We start from the raw sequence: 8,788 nt of genomic DNA on the forward strand, positions 1-8,788 counted from the left end.
TTTCTCTCTCTTATCCTTCTCTCTCTCTCTTCCCTCCTCTCCTCTCTCACCCACTCACTCTCCATCTCTCCCTTGGCACACCCTCTCTCTCTCTACACCACTATCTTTCTATGTCATTGTTCTTCCCCCTCTCACTCTCCCCCTCCAACTCGATATCTCTCCCTCCCTTTCTCCTTCTCTCCCTCATGTCCTTTGTCTCTTCCTTCCTCCTATCCCTCCCTATCTCTTTCTCTCTCATGTGCTCTCTCTCTTCCTTCCTCTATATCCCTTTCTCTCCCACCTTCCTCTATCTCTCCCCCTTGTCTTTCACTCTCTACCCTCCAAATCTATCACTATCTCCCTCCCTCTCTCTTTATCTCTCTCCCCATCCATCTCTATGTCTCCCTCTCCCTATCCTCTCCTTCTATATGTCTTCCCTCCTATCCTCTCTTCCTCTCTATTGATCTCTCCCTTGTCGCTCCCTCTCTCTCTACCTCTATCTCTCCATGTCCTTATTATTCCCTCCCTCTCTCTCTCCCTCCAACTCTATCTCTATCTCTCACCATATCTCTTTCCTCTCCCTCCCCCACTCTCTTTCTTCATTCCTCTATCTTCCTCTCTCTTACACCCCACCTCTCTCTCTCATCCCCATCGCTCTCTCTCTCTCTCTGATCTCTAGCTTTGTCACTATCTCCTTCTCTAGATTTGTCACTATATCCATGTTCTCTCTCCCCGCTCCATCCATATGATGGAGAATTTTCACTCTATGTAATCATTTCTATATGTAATGTCTAAAATATTTCACATTTTAAATTTTTATTGTGAAATGAGTTATGCTTTTTACCATGTGGTATTGGTAATCCATAGTTTTGGCCCATGGTATTGTAGAAAAACCTATTAACAAGTTAATAATATCCATGGTAATGTGGTGGTGGATATACTTGGTATATTGTAAGTTTGTTGTAAGTATTAAGTTTTTATGTGCTCATTAATTAAATTTAAATATGGTTATCAAATCATTATTAGTGTGGTTATCAAATCATTATTAGTCCCTACTAGGGAATGACTCTAACAATTGATTTGTCTGTTTGTCTATTGATAACTATTAGTTTAGCATTGACCAATGCAAATTATAATGTTAGCATTTCGAAAATAAGTATTTGTTTTTCAACATTATTAAAAAAATAATTTTCAAACATTTGATTGGACCATAAATTGAAGGCCTTATTGCAGCCTTTGCAAAATATAATGCCATCCGAAAAATAAAATACTTGAAAATAAGTTATACTCTATCTACCATCAATTACTTCCCACCATAATTTAATCAAGTCTTTGCATAAAAAAATTATAGGAATAAGATGTAAAAATATACCTACCATTATTTATTTTTTCTTTAACACTTATGTAGGAGTAAAATTGTAAATGTGTAGAATTACTAGCTCTTACTACCCACCAAGATTTATGCAAGTTCTTTCACTTGAGCAAGTAATTTTCTTATCAACTTAACATCTATTTCTATTAGTTACTACCATTGAGCAATGTAAATTATAATTATTTATGCAATATTTCACATAGCATAGTAATTTCTAACTTGAGTTGGAGGGGATAATTTGTCATGCAAAACATAATTACAATGTAACAAATTGAATTTTATTATTTTTATTACTTTTGAATTTTTATTATTTACTAAGTCAAGATTTAAATGTTTACACACCTTGATATTACTTTTAACCTATTTATTTTTAATTGAACCAACATATAAATTTCACTTCCCTAAAACCAATGTTGAATTTATATTTTTTTTATACATAATACTTATATCGATTTTTAATCAACACCCACATTCACATTATATTAAATGTGTTAAATGTTAAACATTTACACTTAACATATATCCCTTATTGGATTGTAGAGCCTCTAAGCTCAATTAATAAGCTCAATTAATTCTTAGTAGGAACAAACCCACTCTTACCTATTATAAACGTCTTGATATTTGTATACACCCTCTCATTGTTTATTTACATATACTTACGAATTCACTAGATAATAATATAGCTTCATCACATCTACTCACCAAATTTTTCCTAATTAAATGATATTCAATAATATATATGCCAATGATATTCAATTGCTACTTAACCAATGTTAATTAGTTGTAACTGCAGAATTACCATTCTATTATCACTTTATAAATGATATTCAAATATTGATTCACAAAATGATATTAATTGTAGTTCCTAAGTTATTCAAATACTACGTTTTTCATTTTCACAGGCTTAAGTTTCAATACATTCCCCATTTATACATTATCATAACAATTTCCAAAATACACTCTAATAATTAATTAAATAATTGATTTCTGGTTTATTTCAGTTTTCCAATATCATATAATGGAAAAATATAACGACAAAAACCATCCATTTTAAATGAGCAATTCACCTTTTAATTATACAATTTTTAAAATAAATAAATATTCATATTATATATATATATTTCAACCATCTCTAAACACTTTTTTTTTTTTAAATGAACCATCCATTCATTCATTTATTTATTTATATATATATATATATATATATATATAATAACAGTGTTTCAACAATATATTGGAGGTGTATGCTCATTGCAATAATAATGCATAGATCAAATATGGCATCCGTAGCGTGGATGTACAGAGGTTGGATAAACAGGCCATTCGTACAGTGGTGCTCGACATTGTGGCTACCCATGTGACACATATGATCTCATATTTTTAGATGGGTCCATGCCTCTGGTGGGGAGACTTTTTACGTGGATCGATGCTTATGGTGGAGAGAGCTTTGTATTGGACTTAATGTTTGTGGGCTCAAATACAATTGACAATACCAATGCACTAGCTAAACTATTTTCCTAAGGCGTTGATAGGAGTTTGATCATTCATCCTCATGTTCGTATCTAGGATGGGATTCTCAATATCTATGGATGTGGTGGTCGGCGATCTATTCAGATGAGGAGGGGATTCTCATTATCTATGAATGTGATGGTGGGTTATATATTCTGATGAGGAGGCTTCTGTGTGGGAAACATGTTTTGGATATAGTTTTTGTCAGATTGGTATCAGTTCTTACTATACATCGAATATTGTCAATGAATTAACCATTATTTAAGTATCTTTGGATTTGGTTTATATAGTGTGAATGCTTATGGATTTTGGATGTTGGTACATAGGTTTTATGAATGCACTAGAGGCCGACCATCTTAATTTATTTATTTAATAAATAAAATTTGTATTATTCTTTTGAATTTTCAATTGAATTACAAATTATGATGGTTACATCATCAACTAAATTAAATCTATTTACAATAATTATCTAAAAAAATTATCCCATATATAAAATTAGTAAGAGTCGCAACTCCTTTAACATTAATATAAGAGGATAATCGTTGTGCATTTTTGAAGTACAGAACTGCTTATTGTGGGCAATCTTCTAAATTGTCAGTAAACCCATAAGCAATGGCCATGAATAACTATTTAGCAAAATAAAAGCTCCCTACCAAGCACGATATATGTATAACCTTAATTATTGTGTTTTCTCGACAAAACAATGGGGAAAATGAAAACACATACGGACGAGTTTCATTTAATAAATCCCTGGTTATTTTGCTTTTAAACAAAACAATGGTAAAATGAAAATTCAGGACCACAATTTTCGTATTGAAACTGAGCACGATGGACAGTAACTACAGACACCATATAACTTTTGGTCATCAGCTTCTAGGATATATTTACATATTCCATTCAATGTTTTCCGAGGATTTTTACATTGGTTAAACATGCCTTCAAGTAGAGAAATAACAATCTACGTTGTAAGTTTCACTGTATACTACCTTACTATAAGATGAAAATTTGCTCAGAAGTCTAATCTAGGCTTGAACCGAAGATTGAGCTCTTCCCCAGCCATTTGGAAGGTCAGTGCTGCACTATATGTCACTTCTTCGCCGTCTACACCCTCAAATTTGAAGAAACGAATAAGGGAAGCAGCAACAATCTTCATCTGCATGTATGCAAAATCCTTGGCAAGACAAACGCGAGGTCCAGCCTGCAAGCAAACGGATTAGAGCTAATGAATTTCATGGCATCGTTTTCAAAAGACTCGTTATCACACTAGGGACATATAAAAAGATTCACTATCACCCTTATGCGCTTACTTGAAATGCGGTGAACTTGAATGGTGACTCGGGCTGGAAAACTCCATTCTGGAGCCATTTCTCAGGCCTAAACTCGTCAGCATCAATACGCCATAGATATTTCATTCTTCCCATCGAGTAAAACGTATAGACCAGGATATCACCTGTATTTATTTTGTATTTATTTATTTTGTATCCATCTGGAAGAATATCATCAGCAACTGCAACCTTTCCATCCTGTGAAAACTCATATTATTTTTTCTTTATACAATAGAAAATAAACGGAAAAGAAGAGGAATATCATTGGTATCTTTGTAGTTGAAACTAATAACCTTTCCATCCTGTGAAAAGCCATATATTTTTTCTTTATACAATAGAAAATAAACGGAAAAGAAGAGGAATATCATTGGTATCTTTTTAGTTGAAACCAATAACCTTTCCATCCTGTGAAAAGTCATATTATTTTTTCTTTATACAATAGAAAATAAACGGAAAAGAAGAGGAATATCATTGGTATCTTTTTAGTTGAAACTAATAACCTTTCCATCCTGTGAAAAGTCATATTATTTTTTCTTTATACAATAGAAAATAAACGGAAAAGAAGAGGAATATCATTGGTATCTTTTTAGTTGAAACTAATATTGAGTAATAACCAGGATATAGGTGCTTTAATTATAAGTTTAGACGGTTGTCTAAATCTCATTGAGTATATGGGTTGGTATGATCTTTTCTCATTGAGTATATGGGCTGTTATGATTTAGTAGATTCCATATTTTTATAGGTTCTAGCTAAATCATAAGATCTAGTATATTTGGCTTGCAAGTTGCTAGATATACCTTTATAAGGTTACCTAGATTGATCATAAACCTCCCTTATATTAATCCAAAAGATCTAGTATATCTGGCTTGCAAGTTACTAGATATACGATTATAAGGTCACCTGGATTGATCATAGACCTCCCTTATATTAATCCAAGAACAAATTGCTGAGAATTTTTAATTTTTACCTGGTCTTAAAAATAAATATGAAATCAAGTATAGTGTGATTTTGTATGATTTTGTATGAGCAGTAAAAAAAACAAGTCTTAGTTAGAGTTTGCATGATTCATATTTAATAAATTATATACCCCATCATTATAATGAGAAGCAAGAAAATAGATCAGCCATAATTCGTGGATGTACATATATGGCAATCAAGTTTGTGGTTAATAGAGTAATTAATTGAGCAGCAAACTTTTGTTGTGTGTATTTTGTGCATTCTTCCTACGCCTACAACTACAAATGTATGCAGTGTGAGATATCTCCATACGGGTTAAGAAAGTGAGATTTGACTTAGGATTTAGTCATCTTCCCTATTCCCTTAACGGGGTTTTATCTGGGCAATTACTTATTGAGTAATTCTATACATATTTTCATCCACTTTTATTATGATCCTGCCTAATGTTACGTTATTTTATTTCAATAAGGATATAACCCCAAATCTTTTACCTGTGCAATTGGGGGATAGAGACGCAATGCCTCTGTTGTGTTGGATCAGGTGCAAAGCAAATTAATTAAACACACAGCAGAATAAATCAACAAGCACATAAGGCACAATTTTAACGTGGTTCACCCAACCAATTTGGGCTACGTCCACCAAACATAGGCATCAGGAGTTTATTAATCAAATTAGGAGATTACATCATGAAATCCTCACACTCTCTTAGCAAATCATCCGAATGATTGCCTGTTATATAGCATAGAGAATCTAACAGCCTCATAACTCCCTCACATCAAATATAGGAGGCATTAACTCCCTCCCAACAACTTGGAGCTAATCTAGGAACTGAATCCCTATTGTTGTCATCCTTCAGACATTTTTGCCTATTTGACTAAAACATAAAATCTCAACAATCTCCACCTTGACAACAATTCCCCTGATGCCCTCTTATTATTATTTTACCTTTTGTGCAAGCCAAGAGAAGCCAAACACCAGCGTAGCTTCTCCAACAAAACTGGTTTCGTGAACATGTCTGCACAGTTCTCCTTTGTATGCACCTTTTCAAGAGAAACTCCCCTTTCAGTGATAACCTGTCTTACAAAATGATATTTGATTGGAATATGCTTTGACTTACTATGATAGGCCGGATTCTTAGCCAAATGTATTGCACTTTGACTGTCACAAAGTAACCTGATGTTATCGTGTAACCTACCAAACTCACCAAGCAAACCTTTCAACCAAACCGCCTCTTTGCAAGCATGAGAAGCAGCAATGTATTATGCTTCAGTAGTGGACAAAGCAACAATGTTCTGTAGCTTTGACATCCAGCTAATAGCTCCACCTGCAAGAGTAAAGACGTACCCTGAAGTTGACCTTCTCTTGTCCAAGTCACCTGCAAAATCGGAATCAACATATCCACAAACAAATTCACTACTCTTATTGTAAGAAACACAATAACTACTTGTGCCTCTCAAGTACCGAAGCACCCATTTCACTGCTGACCAGTGCTCTTTACCCGGATTTTCCATGTACCTGCTGACAACCCCAACTGCATGAGAAATATCTGGTCGCGTACACACCATCGCATACATCAAACATCCTACTACATTGGCATAAGGAATTCGAGACATATAATCCTTTTCTTCATCTATATTAGGACATAAACTCGAAGAAAGCTTAAAATGGGAAGCTAAAGGGACTGACACAGGCTTCACATTATTCATACCAAACCTCAAAAGTATTTTCTCAATATACTTCTGTTGTGATAGCCACAGCTTACCATTGCTCCTGTCTCTGAAAATCTCCATGCCCAAAATCTGTCTTGCTGCTCCTAGATCTTTCATATCAAATGTCCTTGCCATCTGAGCCTTCAACCTGTTGATTTCTTCTATGCTTTTGCTTGCTAAAAGCATATCGTCAACATACAATACCAAGATAATGAACGTGCCATTATTTAACTGTTTGAAATAAACACAATGATCATATTCACTTCTAACATATTTCTGACTCAACATGAAAGAATCAAACTTCTTATACCACTGCCGAGGCGACTGCTTCAGGCCATATAATGACTTCTTGAGCCTGCAGACAAATTTCTCATTGCGACGGTGAACAAACCCTTCCGGTTGTTCCATATATATTTCCTCATCTAAATCACCATGTAGAAATGCAGTCTTAACATCTGAGAGCTGCAACTCCAAATCAAACAAAGCCACTAATTCTAACACAATTCTAATTGAAACAATTTTAACCACTGGTGAAAAAATCTCATGAAAGTCTATGCCAGCTTTCTGAGAAAACCCTTTTGCAACCAGTCTCGTTTTGTACCTGTCTTCCGTATCATTCACACCCCGTTTCAGCTTGAACACCCACTTGCATCCCACAGTTTTCCTGCCTTTGGGAAGTTCAACTAGATCCCACGTACCATTCTTACCTAAGGCCATCATTTCTTCCTTCATGGCTGCTTTCCATTTGTCACTATTTGAACCTTCTACAGCTTCCTGATAACACAAAGGTTCATCATCATTAGCGATCAAAGCAACTGAAGTAACACGATCATCATACCTTCTCGGAAGGCGTTTGATCCTTCTGGTGCTTCCATAATTGGCTGTCTATCAACTGTAGGAATTTCTTCATGATCGCCATCTGAGACCTGTTCATGTCCTCCATCTGAACCCTATTCATAATCTGATTCTGAAACCTCTTCATGACTAGAATCTAAACTATGGCCGTTATGACTATCATTAGAAATGCTGTCAAACTGAATATGCTGGAAATGAGATACATCATCTTGTTTCAATCTTCTATCTACATCTAACTGTACAAGAGAGGATTCATTAAACTTTACATCTCCGTTGATGATGATTTTGCGGGTAGTGGGATCCCACAATCTATATCCCTTCGTTCCATCACCATACCCAACAAAGATATACCTTTTAGACTTTGGATCTAATTTAGTTCGCTGATGTTTAGGCACTAGAGCATATGCATCACAACCAAACACTCTGAGTTTAGAATAGTCACAAGGGTGTCCTGTCCATACCTCTTGCGGAACCTTGCAGTCTATTTCCGTTGATGGAGATCGGTTTATCACATAACAAGCGGTTGCCACTGCTTCCGTCTACAACTCCTTCGGCAACCCGGCGTTACTCAGCATAGACCTTGCTCTCTCTAGAAGAGTCATGTTCATGCGTTCAACAACTCCATTCTGCTGAGGAGTATAAACCGTGGTCTTATGTCTTTCGATCCCTGCATCCTTGCAATAGCTGTCAAACTCCTTGGAAGAAAACTCACCACCATTGTCAGTTCTTAAACATTTTATAGTTCTACCAGTGTTGTTTTCTACCAATGCTCTAAACTGCTTAAAAAATGTAAAAACATCAGACTTCTTTTTCAACATGAAGACCCAAACTTTCCGAGAAAAGTCATCAATGAATGATACAAAATAAGATGAACCACCATATGACGCTGTAGGGGCTAGACCCCAAACATCTGAATGGATATAATCAAGTATGCCTTTACTAGTATGTTTGCCTGTTTTAAACTTTTGTTTACTTTGTTTACCAAACAGACAATGTTTACAGAAATCCAATTTTCCAGATCTTAGATTAGGAAGTAACTTTCGGTCAGCCAAAATTTTCAATCCTCTTTCACTCATATGCCC

General features: G+C 35.1%; 1 pseudogene; it reads right to left on the reverse strand.

Moving 5' to 3' along the window:
* Positions 1-3,869: 3,869 nt before the first annotated feature.
* LOC149195425 (cytochrome P450 704C1 pseudogene) lies at positions 3,870-4,281 on the reverse strand (annotated as a pseudogene).
* Between the last annotated feature and the right edge of the window lie 4,507 nt (positions 4,282-8,788).

This window comes from Pinus tabuliformis, chromosome 2_2 (genome assembly GCF_031772625.1).
Source record: "Pinus tabuliformis cultivar Carrire ecotype Pingquan chromosome 2_2, CPIR1, whole genome shotgun sequence".
In the NCBI taxonomy this organism is placed as follows: Eukaryota; Viridiplantae; Streptophyta; class Pinopsida; order Pinales; family Pinaceae; genus Pinus; species Pinus tabuliformis.